This window comes from Pleurodeles waltl, chromosome 2_1 (assembly GCF_031143425.1).
Source record: "Pleurodeles waltl isolate 20211129_DDA chromosome 2_1, aPleWal1.hap1.20221129, whole genome shotgun sequence".
NCBI classification, from domain to species: domain Eukaryota; kingdom Metazoa; phylum Chordata; class Amphibia; order Caudata; family Salamandridae; genus Pleurodeles; species Pleurodeles waltl.
In genome coordinates this window covers 152,384,227-152,400,666 of record NC_090438.1, presented here as the reverse complement: position 1 = coordinate 152,400,666, position 16,440 = coordinate 152,384,227, and the positions used below count along the sequence as shown (strand labels likewise).

Sequence of the window (16,440 nt, the reverse complement as noted above, 5' to 3'; positions counted from 1 at the left end):
CTAGTCTGCTAATGGAATAGGCCTTCCAGCTGTATGCCCAGTACTAGTCATGGGTGCATAATGAAACAACTATTTGTGGTGTCTGTTGAATTGAAAAACCATGGATGGCATTGGATTAAAGATCAAAATGTTCTTTCGTGGTATTTCACATTTTGTTCTGTGAACAGTATATTGTGGGGTAATAGTACTTGATGCTTTTCTCAGATGTGCGTTGTTGTTATAACATTTTTATCCCCTTTAATTTTTTTTTTTTTATTACTGACTTAATGCTTTTTTTGTCTCCTGAACCAATGCCTTCTTTGTCTGGCCAGTGCATGAGAGCATTTGTCATCGGGCACCATTTTGTTTTGTTCCCCAAGCCATGCGGCCAGGGGCCCTTTTAGTATAGTCAATTAAAAGTTCTATACCTATATGTGGGTTTTGTTTTCCATTCATCCCGCTTGCAGTTTGACCATGTGGTTGGTGGCCATTTTGTGAAGGCATCCAGTGTGCTTTTAGCTCTGCATGTGTTTTTCTTTGTTGTGGTGGCCATGCCTCCTTGCTGGTTGTTGTTTGACCATGTGGTTGGTGGCCATTTTGAATAGACAGTCAGTGTGCTTTTAGGCCTGCATGTGTTTTTCTTTGTTGTGGTGGTCATGCCTCTTTGCTGGTTGTTGTTTGACAATGTGACTGGCAACCATTTTGTGTATGCAGCAAGTGTGCTTTTAGGCCTGCATGTGTTCTTCTTACTTCTATTGGTCATGCTCCTTGCTGGTTGTTGTTTGACCATGTCGCGCACGGCCATTTTGTGTAGGCAGCAAGTGTGCTTTTAGGCCCCCATGTGTTCTTCTTTGTTGTGGTGGCAATGCCTCCTTGCTGATTGTTGTTTAACCATGTGCCTGGTGGCCATTTTGTGTAGGAAGCCAGTATGATTTTTGGCCTGCATGTGTTCTTCTTTAGTGCAGTGGCCATGCCTCCTTGCTGGTTATTGTTCGACCATGTGACAGGTGGCCATTTTGTGCAGACAGCCAGTATGATTTTAGGCTTGGATGTGTTCTTATTTGTTGTGGTGGTCATGCCTCCTTGCTGGTTGTTGTTTGACCATGTGGATGGTGGCCATTTTGTGTAGGCAGCCAGTGTGCGTTTAGGCCTGCATGTGTTACTAAATGTACTGTATGAACAGTGTTTTATATTTTACTATAAACTGTGTTTGCATTTTTCACTTCCACCACTCCTTACCTCCAGAATTCCTGTGGGGTTTCATGGAAGTCCCCTTCCCCTAGTACATCAGCAATTAAATTGTGTTGTTCTAAAATGTTATTTTGTTTTGTAATTTTTTCCAAAACTTTATTTCATTTAATTTTATAACAGTATAATAACAATATTCAATTATGTTTTACATTTTTTTCTTGGTTTAAGATTTTTTTTATTTTATTATATTTTCCTAACTAGCCCCATGTCTGTAATAGTTGTACAGTTGCACTACCTTACATTATTCACGGACTATTATTCCATTTGTCACCAGCACCTCCCTGAGTACCACATGCCAACTTGATGCAGATTCTACATTCTATATGTTGTAGTTGTTGCTCTTCCTTATCCTTTATGAGTGTACATGATAATGAATATTAATGTTGGTGTGGTTTTACGAATGGATACACTGTATTAATTCATTATTATTTATGAGTTTGGTTAAGTAACCATTAAACGATATGGATTCTAATACTAATACAACTGCAACAATGCCACGTTACACAGATCCTTTTTGTATGTTTGCTTTTAGGGGCACGAAGAGAAAGAGACGTCACCAACATCACTGCCAAACAGAAGGCCTGTGGACGGCGTTAATGGTGACCTCACTCACAATCACACGGACATCTCTTCAGCTTGTGACGCTAAGTGGTACTGCCAACAGACCACTTCAAGATGGCCCCAATACAGCTGCTACCAAGAAAGTGGCCAGTGATAAGAAAGAGCTTCCCGCCATTGGTATGTTGCCCAGACCTTTTTTTGGGAAAAATTTGTGTTGCCATACCAGCCTCTGGGGAGCAAGCTGGGAGCATCACTCCAGCATAAGCGGCCCATTCCAAACTCGGTCCAAGCACATGTTTCGCACAAAGGCAACTCTCTAATCAAAGGAACGCCGACAAGCGGTGATATGAATTAGCCAAAGTAGTACCCAATCGTTGCCAAAAACTCAGGCCAGTGGACTGCAACAGTTGCAGCCAGCAATACTAGTTCCTACCAAAGTAGGAGCACATCAGAATGTTGAGCTTCATGTTGTGGATTCCAAAAAAGTACCTCTTTCACAAGATACACTGTCTTCCAGATCTCTGCAATCTTCTTCTTCAAGCCTCCCTTCTGATGATCAAGACTCCACTTGGATGCCACCTCAGTCGGAGACACACCAGGAGAGGTAAGGAGTGAAAAGAAAGGTTCCTGAAAGCCTTGGAGTTATTGATGAAAAAGAGGAGGATGATGAGTCTGATGATGAGACAATCATCATGGATGTAAGCCAAGCCCCAGAGGAGTCAAACATTACCCCATCTTCTCAATCAGCTCTGAGGGATGTGGCACAGATACCACCACCTCCCCCAGCTTACATATTTACAAGACCCCCGGTGCGACCTACATCCCAGCCACCTCAGTAGAAGAAGGCATTGGAGGTAGCCCCACTATTAGAAAGTTGACCTCCCAGTTTGGGACTTCTTTACAATCAGTGAAAAGGAGCCAACCATTGCACTATATGCTCCATTTGCCAAGCAAGTGTTACTCGGGTTAGGGTGGTACAAACTATGGAACCAAAGGCCAAACAACCCATTCGAGAAAACACCACACAATCCACTAGAAGGCACACCTTAGGGGTCAAAAGCCTGCAAGTGATGTTAGTGAAAGTGTTGAAAGTAGGGAATATGATTCGATGATGGTAAAATGTGAAGGTGAAGAAGAGGGTGACATTTTCGTTACACATATCGGCCCTGTCTCCAGCAGTGCAGTAGTATCGTCGCCCACATCAGCAACATCGCAATGGCTCAGGAATACACAGAGTCAGGTCAAAACATCAAAGCAAGAACATACGAAGGCTGCCCCCCTGAGACAAACATTGAGACTACCACCACCTTCTAAGTCTCCTGCCTCAGTGGCACCAGCGAAGAAAAACATCTAGGCTACTATAACTGCCATGTTTAGGCATGAGGGGCAGTGCGAACGCAACCACCCAAAGGCACATTTGTAAAACTGAAAGCTGGCTAAAATGTTAGTGTTTTACCTCTTCTCTTTTTCTTTTCTGGAACAAGTGGGATTTCTAGAATTTGTGGTTGCTATCTGCCTGGAACTGAAGTTTCCCAGCTGGACCTATTTTGCCTGAGTTTCTGATCCAGTGCTACATCACAATGTGCTGAGATTGGTTGGACAAGCTTTGCAGCAGAGTGCTGTCTGCACAGTTCACCTAACAACAGACGTATGGAACAGTTGTCAAGCCACTGATTACATGTGCATCACTGCACATTGGATCTCTTTTGTGGGGGTTAGAGAAATTGTATCCGCAGGTGCTGACAGAGCTGACATTTTTCATGGTGCTCAGAAGCATGCAACAGTAACTATATTCACCATGGAGAAATCCCATACAGCTGCAAACATCTTTGATGACTTTAACAATAAGCTCTTTTAATGACTGCACCTCAAAGGGCTTAACATTAGATGTGTTGCCACAGACAATGACAGTAAGATAGTTAGGGCCATGTCAGATGGTGGCTATTTCAGAGTCCTGTGTTTGGTGCACTGCATAAACATTATTGTACAGGACTACCTCAAGAAAGAACCCTGAGTCAGCAACTTACTGTCCACATGCAGAAGAATCTGCACTCATTTTAGCTATTCTTTTAAGGCCCACAAACTGTTGAGGATTGTCCAGCATGACAATAAAATCCGCTTACCGCCGTGCAGAAGACCGCCAACAGACCGCCGCGGCCGCGGAAATCCGCCACAGATATTATGACCCACAACACGGAATCCGCCAATATTCAGACACCCACACAAGTCCGCCACACCAAAGGTCAGTGATAAACTGGCAAAAACAAAACCTCCACTGTCACGCCAACAGAAATACGCCCACACCATCACAACCCACGAATCCACGCGGCGGACTTTCAACCGTGGTATTACATTGGCAGTACACACCGCCACGCTCAAAATACACACACAGCTCCAAAACACAGCCACATTGGACAAATCGAAAAACACCACTCCAACACACCCAATACAATATAAAACACACACCCACATCACCCACAAACCCCTACGACTACAATTACTGAGAGAAGGCCAGAGAGAGACACCACCATCAACAATACTAGCATCCACAGGCACACAACACCATCACCCACATAACTTCTACGCACCTCATACTACACACCACTACATATCAGCACACTTATCACCCCACACACCACCCCACACATCACCTACACCACCCCATGGCACGGCAAAGACACCCCAGGTTCTCGGAGGAGGAGCTCAGGGTCATGGTGGAGGAAATCGTCCGGATAGAGCCACAGCTATTCGGAGCACAGGTGCAGCACACCTCCATTGCAAGGAAGATGGAGCTATGGTGAAGAATAGTGGACAGGGTCAACGCAGAGGGACAGCACCCAAGAAATCGGGAGGACATCAGGAAGAGGTGGAACGACCTACGGGGGATGGTGCATTCCGTGGTCTCAAGACACCACCTTGCGGTTCAGCGGACTGGCTGCAGACCCCCACCTCCTCCCCCACAACTAATAATATGGGAGGAGCAGGTCTTGGCGATTCGGCATCCTAAGGGCCTCGCAGGAGTAGCTGAAGGAATGGACTCTGGTAAGTCAAATCTTAACTATTACATCCCCCACCCTACCTGCATGCCAGCACATACCCCCACCCTCACCCTCACCCCCATCACTCTAACTCCTCACAAATGACCCAACATCACAAACCACCTATCCCAACACCAAGCTCTGCATACAACAACAAAGCATGGACACCCATCACTAAAGCATGGCCACTGCACATACCCATACACCCCCCTAAACCATCATCACACAAGGTCCCTCACAGGAATGCAAGCACTGGGGTACACGGTCACTCACCCATTGCACACCATGGCACACACAGATGTAATAAACATCCTTTTATACCCCTGCAGGACCCCTACCCAACGTGACCGGACAGGTGGGTCCACATATGTCCACACCACCAACAGAAGAGGCCCACAGTGATGACAGCACCTCTGTCCAACTGGATCTAGATGACCAGCCTGGCCCATCGGGGACCTCGGGACAGTCGGTTCCACTCACACTGGCACAGACCACCACAGAGCTTCCCCCTCTGGAAACACCAGCACAGCACCCACCCAGCTGGCCCATACCTCCGTCCTCAGGACACGTCAATCAGCAGCGTGTCCACCACTACAGGGAACCCAGGCTAACCCACCACCCCAACAACAACAGGGACCTGGGGGCAGTGGTAGTGGGCATATGGTCCAGGGGACGAAGGCCCAGGAACACAGGGGAACTGGGAGGGCTGCTCTGCGACAGGGGGAGGACAGGCCAATGGAACCCACTCTCCATGAGGCCCTCTCCAACATCATGGGAGACTACGACCACTCCCAGGAGACGATGTGAACGGTACTGGCCAAGTTTCAGGAGACCCAGCGCCTGCAGGAGGAACAGTATTTGGGTTTCAGGGAGGAACTCAGAGCCATCAATTCCACCCGGGGCACCATCGTAGGGGTGCTGAAGGAAGTACTCAACACCAGAAGGGACACTGTGGCACTACAAGGGGCCCCTGACACTAGCCTTGACGATGAACTGCCCACCACCTCCGCCGGAGCTAGAGGACAGGACGCCCTGCCACAGGACCACCACACCAGCACCCCACCCCCTGCAGAGGGAGAACCACCCCGCAAACGGTCCCTGAGATCCAGGACAAAGACAGAGAACGATGCGAAGACCCCCGCCAAGAAATGAGTCCACCCTGAATGTCATCCTTCTGTCCCACTTTGTCACCCTGTTCATCCTTAAACTGGCCCAGCTCCACTTCCTATGCCCATTTGGGCAATGCACCTGTGAGACCAATAGCCATGGACATTCCTCTGCCATAACCCCTCACCATTTTGCTACCCCCTCCAATATTGAGCACTAAAATAAACACCCTTAAAGCACAAAACAATCTGGAGTCAGTCTGCGATTTCGAAATAGTGTATTAGCAATTACTGTGGCAAAAAGCTCTTTCATTTGTAATGTCAACATACCTATGTCACACAGCTGTAGTCCATAAGGAATCAAAGCAGATGTCACACATTGGGACCCACATCTGTGAAATCGTTAGGGAAAGTGGCAACTCAGTGACCATACACTAGGTGAAAATGACAGACAGTAGAAAGGTAGTAGTGTTGAAGTACATGTAGTTGGCAGGTTTGTATTCTTACCTGTGTTTCACTGGAAGTATTGCTGGATCACTGAGTCCCTGTCTTCTTCTTCTGCTTCCTCGTCTTCACTGTCCACAGGCTCCACAGCTGCACCAACACCGCCATTTGGACCATCCTCCTGCAGAAAAGGCACCTGTCGTCGTAAAGCCAAGTTGTGAAGCATACAGCAGGCCACAATGATCTGGCACACCTTTTTGGTGAATAGAATAGGGATCTACCTGTCATATGGAGGCACCTGAACCTGGCCTTCAGGAGGCCAAAGGTCCGTTCGATCACCCTCCTAGTTCGCCCATGGGCCTCATTGTAGCGTTCCTCTGCCCTTGTCCTGGGACTCCTCAATGGGGTCAGTAGCCATGACAGATTGGGGTAACCAGAGTCACCTGCAAATGGCGAGGGACAACTGTTAGACACACACTAACCTGTAGGGCTATCCCCAGACCCAGACAACCATTCCCACTGTCCTGCTTCCAGGTGCTCACCTAATAGCCACACACAGTGCCTCTGGAGTTGACCCATCACATAAGGGATGCTGCTATTCCGCAGGATGTAGGCGTCATGCACTGAGCCAGAGAACTTGGCATTCACATGGGAGATGTACCGGTCAGCCAAACATACCATCTGTACATTCATCGAATGATAACTCTTCCGGTTTATGTACACCTGTTCACTCCTGTGGGGGGGGACCAAAGCCACATGGGTCCCATCAATGGCACCTAAGATGTTGGGTATATGTCCCAGGGCATAGAAACTACCTTTCACTGTAGGCAAATCCTCCACCTGAGGGAAAACGATGTAGCTCCGCATGTGTTTCAGCAGGGCAGACAACACTCTGGACAACACGTTGGAAAACATAGGCTGGGACATCTCTGATGCTATGGACACTGTTGTTTGAAATGACCCACTTGGAAATGGAGCACTGACAGCACCTGCACTTGAGGGGGGAATCATGTGGGATGGCGGATAGCTGACATCAGGTCTGGCTCCAGCTGGGTACACAGTTCCTGGATTGTGGCATGGTCAAGCCTGTAGGTGATGATCACATGTCTTTCCTCCATTGTCGACAGGTCCGCCAACGGTCGGTACACCGGAGGATGCCACCATCTCCTCACATGTCCCAGCAGACGGTGCCTATGAAGGACAACAGCGAGCACAGAGTCAAACAAATCAGAGGTACGTACCCACAGCTTACACAGAACACCAATCATAATCCAAAAAGTGGCCTGTATGTGTGTTGAGTCTAGGCCTAGGTATGTGTGACGCAGTAAAAAATGAAGCCATGTGGGCCCCTGAAATGGTGGATGCCTGACCTTTAAAGTGGGACAATAGGATGTGAGGTAACTGCGCTGGCATTGTACACTGTCGCAGTAGGCGGTCGAAGACCGCGCCGCGATGCTGCATTGGTTAACATTGGACCCTTTGGGTCTCAGGACCCAATGACGATGTACGTCGGTGGTGACGGTCCGCACTGCCGTGGACGTGACCGCCATTTTCTATCTGTTCAATCACTCGATACCTGATCTTCGACAGGACAGGACCTACACTGCAAGTGCTGCTGTGACCTCGGTCTGGAAGAGACACTGGCTTGAGTGTCTGGGGAAAGGGCCCCTGCCTTCACATCAGAGGAGTTGGAGAAACTCGTGGATGGGGTCCTCCCCAGTACACGCTACTCCACGGTCCTCCAGACAAACATGTAAGTACACTGGGAGCATGCTGTATGGGCTATGCCTGTGTGGAGAGGGGTGGATGTAAGACGGAAGGGGGAAGAGTACGGCGTGGATTAAACAACGGTAAGTGCATGTGCCACATGTCAAGGGTAGAGATGGGGGCCAATAGCTGTGACGGTGCAGTTGTTAGTAAGTTTCTCTTCCCCCTGTACAAATCATGTAGGTCAGCGCCCACCAGAAAAAAGATATTTGGCGTGCCATTGCCAAGGACGTCCGGACCCTGGAGGTCTACCACAGATGGAGCACCCACTGCCGGAAAAGATGGGAGGACATTCGCCGCTGGAGCAAGAAGACGGCGGAGGCTCAGCGGGGGGATGGCCTCCCAACGTGGGAGGGGTGCCCGTCGCACCATGACCCCCCTGATGTTCAGGATCCTGGCGGTGGCATACCCGGAGTTGGATGGGCGCTTGAGGGCATCACAGCAGCCAGAAGGGGGTGAGTACACTCTCATCCAGCTGATTTTGCGTGCAGTGGAGGTGTCTGGGTGGGGGAGGTGGGCTGTGGGTTTCCCTAGGCCAGGGCGAGTTAAGTAGGCAAGGTCCCTCCGTAAGGCAGGCCATGTGGCACCCCACTCCACCTCTGTAGAGTGCCAAGTACACCTAGTCATGCCCCTGTGTCATCCATGTGTGCAGATGTTGCCCATAGCCTAGTAGGCCATTTCCCTGGAATTGAACAGTGGAGCCCAAGAGCTCGGCATAGTGCAGAGTGCTTCTGTATCTGTCGTGCCCGCCAATGGTAGCGGTAATGCATGCATTCAACCTGTCTTTCTTCTGTCATCCCCCCCTTTTTGTGGTCTCCCTGTTCTGGTGTGCATTAGCATAATCAGGCAGAGGAGCAGTGGCACCGGAGCACGAGGGAGCTGCATCCCACATGGCCCTGGAGGCAAAACTACAGACTCAGAGTTCACCAGTGGGATGGAGGGTGAGGGGAGCTCCACTGCGGGGACAGCAGCTGACACCAGCGACACAGACTCGTCCTCTGATGGGAGCTCCCTGGTGGTGGTGGCAACATCTGTGCCCCCGCATCTACAGGTACAGCCGCCACCCCCCCTACCAACACCGCCCTCCCAGCAGCCCCCCAGCCTTTGCCCCGTGCCCGCTCACCCAGGAGGGTGGGCATCACCTTCGCCCCAGGCACCTCAGGCCCTGCCCCAGTCAGCCCTGCTGCCCTCAGTGAGGAGGCCATTGACCTCCTCAGGTCCCTCACTGTTGGGCAGTCTACCATTTTGAATGCCATCCAGGGTATTGAAAGGCAGTTGCAACAAACAAATGCATTCCTGGAGGGCATTCATTCTGGTCAGGCGGCCCTTCAATGAGCTTTTCAGACTCTGGCCTCAGCACTGATGGCAGCCATTGTCCCTGTCTCTAGCCTCCCCCTCCAACTTCCTCCACCCAGACCCAATCCCCTGTACCCCAGCCTATCCCAAGCACACCTTCAGACCAGCATGCACACACGTCAACACACAAGGGAAGCTCAGGCAAACATAAGCACCACACATCCCATAGGCACTCATGCAAGCATCACACACATGCAGACACACCAACATCCACTGCCTCCACTGTGTCCCCCTCCTTCTCGTCTACCTCCTCCCTTCCAGTCTTGTCTCCACTCACACCTGCATGCACTACATCAACAGCCACACTGCCATCACCAGCACACACACCACCACACCCCGCTCACGTGCAGTCACCACCCACACTACCATTCACACGTCCCCTGTGTCTCCCAGTGTGTCTGTGACACTCCCTCCTAAGATACACAAACGCAGGCACACACCCACACCCACCCAACAGCCATCCACCTCACGACAGCCTCCAGCGCATGCACCTTTAAGTCAGCAAACGAACACCTCCTACAACCACAACCTCTTCCTCCACTCCCAAAACGTTTCCTGTCCAACCTTGACCTCTTTCCCACACTCCCCCACTCCGTCCGTCTCCTAGTTCCGGAACTAGCACCTCAACCACAACATCTCCGGGACCAGTGGTGCCTGCAGTCACCGGAATATGGAGTGCACAGGTCACCAGGGCAGCCAGTGTGGCACGAAGCCACAGCACAGACAGTCCCCCACCTGTGAAGCATCAAAGGTTGGCCAGTGCCCGGCAGGAGAGGGGGAAGACTCCAGCCACCAAAGCCGCTCCCAGGGCTCCTGGTGGGAGTGTGGAGTCGGCTGTGACACCTTCCTAGGTGGGGAAGGGACACAAGAAACCAGGAAAGTCTGGGAAGAGCAGAACGGCGGAGGAGACAGCTATCATCCCCGCTGCCCAGGAGGCCACAGCCGTCATCCTCGCTGCCCAGGAGGCCACAGCCGTCATCCCCACTGGCCAGGAGGCCACAGCCATCATCCCCACTGCACAGGAGGCCACCGCCATCATCCCCGCTTCGCAGGAGGTCACCGCCATCATCCCCGCTGGGCCAGAGAGGACCGCCAGCACAGGCCCCGCTGGGCTAGAGCGGACCGCCAGCACAAGCCCCGCTGGGCTAGAGAGGACCATCAGCACAAGCCCTGCTGGGCCAGAGAGGACCGCCAGTACAAGCCCCGCTGGGCTAGGGAGGACCACCAGCACACGCCCCGCTGGGCCAGAGAGGACTTCCAGCACAAGCCCCGCTGGGCTAGAGAGGACTGCCAGCACAAGCCCCGCTGGGCCAGAGAGGACCACCAGCACAAGCCCCGCTGGGCCAGAGAGGACCGTCAGAACAAGACCCGCTGGGCCAGAGAGGACCACCAGCACAAGCCCCGCTGGGCTAGAGAGGACCGCCAGCACAAGCCCTGCTGGGACAGAGTAAAATGTTTTACCGCCGGCCTGTTGGCGGTCTTACCGCCGCTTTAACACCGACCGCCAGGGTTGTAATGACCACCATTGTGTCATCCTAACATTATATCTGTGCCACAATTCTTGACCCACGGTATAAACAATTGCTGACCACTTTCATTCCTTTTTCAGATGGGGATGTTTCAACTTACAAAATGTGGATTGCTGAGGAAGCCAGAGACCTAGAAAAAGAACGGCTGGAAATAATAGGCCCACTCACAGGCAGAAGTTCTGGAGTGCAGCCTACAACTGCCATAGAGCCTGTGGACAGTGCTGTTGGCTCCCAGCAGTCAAAATCAACACCTGCAACAACACCAGGAACAGGAGTAGCAGCCCTAAAATCTATACTTGATTGGTTTCTAAGTCCTTAAGGGCTTCAGTCCACTGCAGAGGCAAAGGCAAGGTGGAGCACCAATGACTATTGAGAGGATGGTCCAGGTCTACCTGGATGACCCAACAGAGGTCTATCTGGATCAAAGCTCATTGGTGTATTGGTATGGGAAGAGGTAGCCAGGGTGTCTGTTGAGCATGTGCTCAGTGCAGCTTGTGCAGTTGTCACAGTGAACAGGACCTGTCTCTCACCCCAAAATGTCAACAGATTGACCATGATCAAAATGAATCAGCACTTTATATCACCATATTACAGCATACCTGAAGTGCAACAGGAGCTGAATGAGGGTAATTTCTCAGACTCAGGTCATAGTAGTGTGTTAGCTGACCAATTTCTGGGCAAACCACCTGGGTTTGAGGAGGAAGTCTACATCCCTGACTAGACCTGGTGTACCATAGAACTTTCTACTTTCAACTAATGATGAACTGCTTTGGGAAAAAATATATAGCTACCTTATTATTTTGTATTGTTTGAATCTAAATGACTAATGAACTACAATTGTTTTAGGCACGTGTATGGCTGGATTGGAGTTGGATATGTGTGCATTGAAGATGCCCCAAGCCCCCCCAAAACACTTCAAGGAGATTTGAGAGACAATGCCTGCCTCTATTCTGTACCTATCCTTACTTTTTGTTCCATAGCAAGACTACCCCAGATATTTGATTTACAACTTACTGGCTAATGTGTGTTTCAGCAATGTGCTACTATGCTTGATTGGAACAGATAAGTAATGCTATATGCCTCAATGATTTATATGAGGGATACTTGTTTCAATGTTGAGATGGTTCATGAGACTCATGTCTAGTGGTGGCAGATAGTGGTAGTGGGTGTTTATTGTTTAACTATATTATTATGCTTGCTTGTGTTTATGCCGTGATTAATTTACAATGTTAGTAGCATAACAATAATGAGTGATTATTTTTTCCCTGAGGGTGCTTTTTTGCACTTCCCCTTTGACACTTAGCAAAATTTGTGTGCTGGAGTTTTCACACTGTTTTGTTTTCTGGTGCTTTGTTGTCTGGTTCACATTTGTTAAAGAAGACCCGACTAGTCCATTTAGCTAACAAACAAAATTCTAGTTCAGAAAAAAAGCTACTCAATGTTTCTCTTGTTATTAAACACAGATATGTACTACAGGTCACCCTGTCTCAATTGGGTCGGGAGACTGTGACTCTCGGGAGCAGTTGGTATGGAGTTGGATATAATAATCTTTAAGCAGAATCTGGAGGATTATGGAAGGAATCAGAGCATGAATTGGCAAATTAAACAACTGCCAAAAGAAGGAAGTTATCAACTTCATGGAAATCAACATGGATGATGATGAGTCTAAGAGGCCTACTCAAATCTGTGAACTGGTGGTAAGAGGTGTGTCAATTATTTGATTTGGGAAATGTGATGAAACTGCGTGTGTCTGCTGGCTGGTAGAAACTTAAAACTATGTGGTTTGGGTAGGGGGCCTGTTGTAGGAAACTGGAGGAGAAAGACATGATGGAGGATAATGTCACATAGTGCATATGCTTCAGGCTAAATGACATGATGATCATGACAGTTGCAAGTTTGATCATCTCGATACATGATGCCACTTGACTGTGATTGTTGGTTGTTGGAATTGTTCTCACTTAATTGATCACACATCAGTCAAAAAATGAATGATCACAAAGGTCTTTGCTCTTGCTCTGCCACCTCTGAGTCATCTTGGTAGACTACTCCTCATGAAGCTTACCTTCCATTCTATCCTTCTTGATGCTACAATATCATATAATATTTTCTGTTTTATAATCCACAGGCCTTCTCTTCCCCTGCCTCATAGCACTAATGCTTACCTTATCGGACCGCTTCAGGCAGGTACCCAAGAAGATTGAACTGGCAATCCAAGAAGATTGCAGATGCACCACCCAATTTGGCACCCAATTTTGCAATACAGACTAATATCATTTTTCTTTCAATAATCTTTTTTACGAACTGTGTGTGTTAGCTTCACCCCAAGATTAATTATATGAATTTTACAAATGTAGGTGACCCAACATCTTTAGAATATATATTATATCAACTTGGGTTTCACTGGGGCTGACAGAATGAAAAGTTATCTGTATCATACATATTCATTGTTTCATTATTTCTATTCCTCACACAACAGGCTGCAGATCATTTTCTAGATGAATATTATGTTTGTGCAGTTTTTGTCTTTTGGTCACACCTTTCCCCAAATACTTTCCCCATCAATTCATCAAATCCCTATCCCTCTTCCCCAGGCTGTGTGATTTAGTGATCACACACTTGGTGGGGTGGTTGTGGTAGAAGCCATGTCAACTCACTGTGCAGGATCTTCATTTGAGTTCACCTAAGTTGAATGAGACCTTGCGTCTGATACCTTCACTGCTACTACTGCTGCACCACCCTGGTACCTTGAGAAACTATGCAGCTCTCACTTTATCTATTCAGGTAAGAGTATTATGGAGCATTGTTGTACTTTTAGTTTAGGCAATATAATTGGCAATGTCAAATCTCTCCGCCCCACTCCACGGGTCAATTTTTGCAGAATGCACCCCAGAAAATAGGGGAATATTAGGACATGGTTACTTAACCTCAAAAATATTTGTTATACACTATCAGTAAAATTTTAAACATGCTGTTCTAAAAAAATACACTATCAGCAGACTTGAGAAACATGCTAAATTAAGACAGCAGTGCAAAGTGAAACACCCCAAAAAACATTTAGGCATAAACAACTGTAAATATATATATATATATATATATATATATATATATATATATATTTATATATATATAACCTTCAACGCTCCCTTCTATATCAGGAGAACCAGGACACCTCCAATATGAAAATTGAATTTATTTCAGCACAAATATTGGATATTTGTGCTGAAATAAATTGAATTTTCATATTGGAGGGGTCCTGGTTCTCCTGATATCGAAGGGAGCGTTGAAGGTTATATTAGGGCCTCTCGGAGCCCACCCAGGACCGCTGTGTTGAGCACCTGCATTCCGGGATCTGTGTACAAATAATATATATATGTAAATATATATATATATATATATATAAATATATATATATATATATATTCCCCTGTCCATAACAAAAATAATAAATACCCACCCCTTTCACCCAAAACTAGTCCACCATTAGCCCCAAACAAATGTCCCTTCCCCAAAAATGTTCCAAAAAACTGTCCAAATGTCCATGATATAAGTATACCACAAAAGAAAGTAGAACACTCATGCAAAAACCCATTTCCACCCACTCCACCAACAAGAAGTCCCACCGCTTGCTAAATAAAAGTTTAAAAAAGACACAGAAGAGGGCACTAAAGATGGGCCAGGATTCAACTGAGGAGCCCCTCCATGTGTGCCTGATGGGCCTCCAACAGCGCCAGCCTATGAAGGGCACAGCATTGGAAGATGGTGTTCGAAGGGGGGCAACAGCAAAGATATGGCAGCAGGCGGCTACCCTGGCACTGTAAGGCTGGTGTTGTTGGGCTGGAGAGGCTGGGGCTTGGCTGGGGCCCTGAGTACTAGCAGCAGCTATCTTCCTTGAGGACCACCAGTCACTGGTACTTGGCATGTATGCCTCCAGATTCGGTTGCCACAGCTTGGCTGCTAGTTCCTGCTGTGGTAGTGGAGCAGCAGGATTAGCTATATCAGGAAAGAAAAATGAGAAATTGTACACAATACACTTGTTGAAAATCATGTAGTGGAGTGGCACAGTAGCAGTACATTTGGTGTTCAACTCAGACCATTCAATTTTAAGGTAATAAGAGTCACATGCACTATGGAGTACGAGTATTCATTTCTCTCCTGTTGTGGTAAAGTAATGGTGGCATTGCTAGTTAAGTTAGCTCCCTAGTCTTACTCATTACTGTCTGCAGCTGGGGCAGCTGTAATAGGAAACTTTCTTATTTCAATGGCCCTGTTCTTCTTTGTACCCAGACTGCAAGGCTGATGAATACTAAGAATGAAACACATAACGTAGTAAAATAAAATCAATCATGCAGACATCCTTTCTTCCATAAGTAGGCAGTAGGAAAGCAATGCACTGCAGTACATGGGAATGATTAAGGAATGGGATATATATATTGATTGTATTTGGTGCTTCGCATCATCACAGACTATCCCATTCAGGAAAATCAAGGCACTTACTTATGTACCACTTTACTGAATGTCCTTATGGCCCACCTCCACCACACTTTGTAATAACTACTTTTTTCCCAAAAAATACATTTGCTTTGCAGTAAGGAAAGACATTTTCTTAACTTACTCAACTGCATGGTAAAGTAGATGGGATTAGGATGTGTAGCTAGAGTACACACTTTACTGATTAATCAATTCCTCATCATTATCATGTGCCTAACCTTTGGCTAGTAGTGTGACTCACTGTGGTTTGCAAATGTTGAAAGGGAAAAATTAGAACAGAAGGAAATCCGTTATGAATCCATAATGAATTACATTCATATCACTTGATAGAAAAGTATGGCACAAGCAAAGATTGGATTTTTCAAATTATGCAGAAGTCTGGTACAGAACGCAAGAAAGATTTAAGGAGTAAAGTACTAGGAAGCAACTGCCCCCCTGGGCACTGTGAGGAAAGGGATAATCACCTAGTTTTTGCATTGCCATGCATTGACAAGTGTTTGATTTATTAACCTAGCTCATGCAGAGAGACACCCAGTGCACAACCAACATTGCAGTGCTGATTCTGCCAAACTGAACTATGCAGCTGTTAGGTCATCATGGATGGCACTGGTGAAAGGCCATAGTGAAGGAGGGAGGTGATGGTTAATGGATGCTAGCATACATATTACCTGCCTCACTTGAAAAATTCTGTGAGTCAAGGGAATAATCTGAAATACCATCAAACCCTTTGAATCAAACCTTTGATAAAAAACATTCCAAGCAAGTAAAGTAGGTGAGAAGAACACCCCTATTCAGAAGAGCTCCCTTGTTTCTTCATTCCAAGCATTTATCTTCTCATCATTACTAATTTGTTCTTCTTGAACTCTTATTCTTCACCTTTGGCTAAAGCTTTGCGTTCTCGCATCTAATCCTTCACCACTT

The 16,440-nt window shown here is 47.6% G+C and overlaps 1 pseudogene; it reads right to left on the bottom strand.

Moving 5' to 3' along the window:
* Positions 1–16,440, bottom strand: part of LOC138259459 (oxidation resistance protein 1-like) — a 108,885-nt pseudogene that overhangs the window by 64,555 nt on the left and 27,890 nt on the right.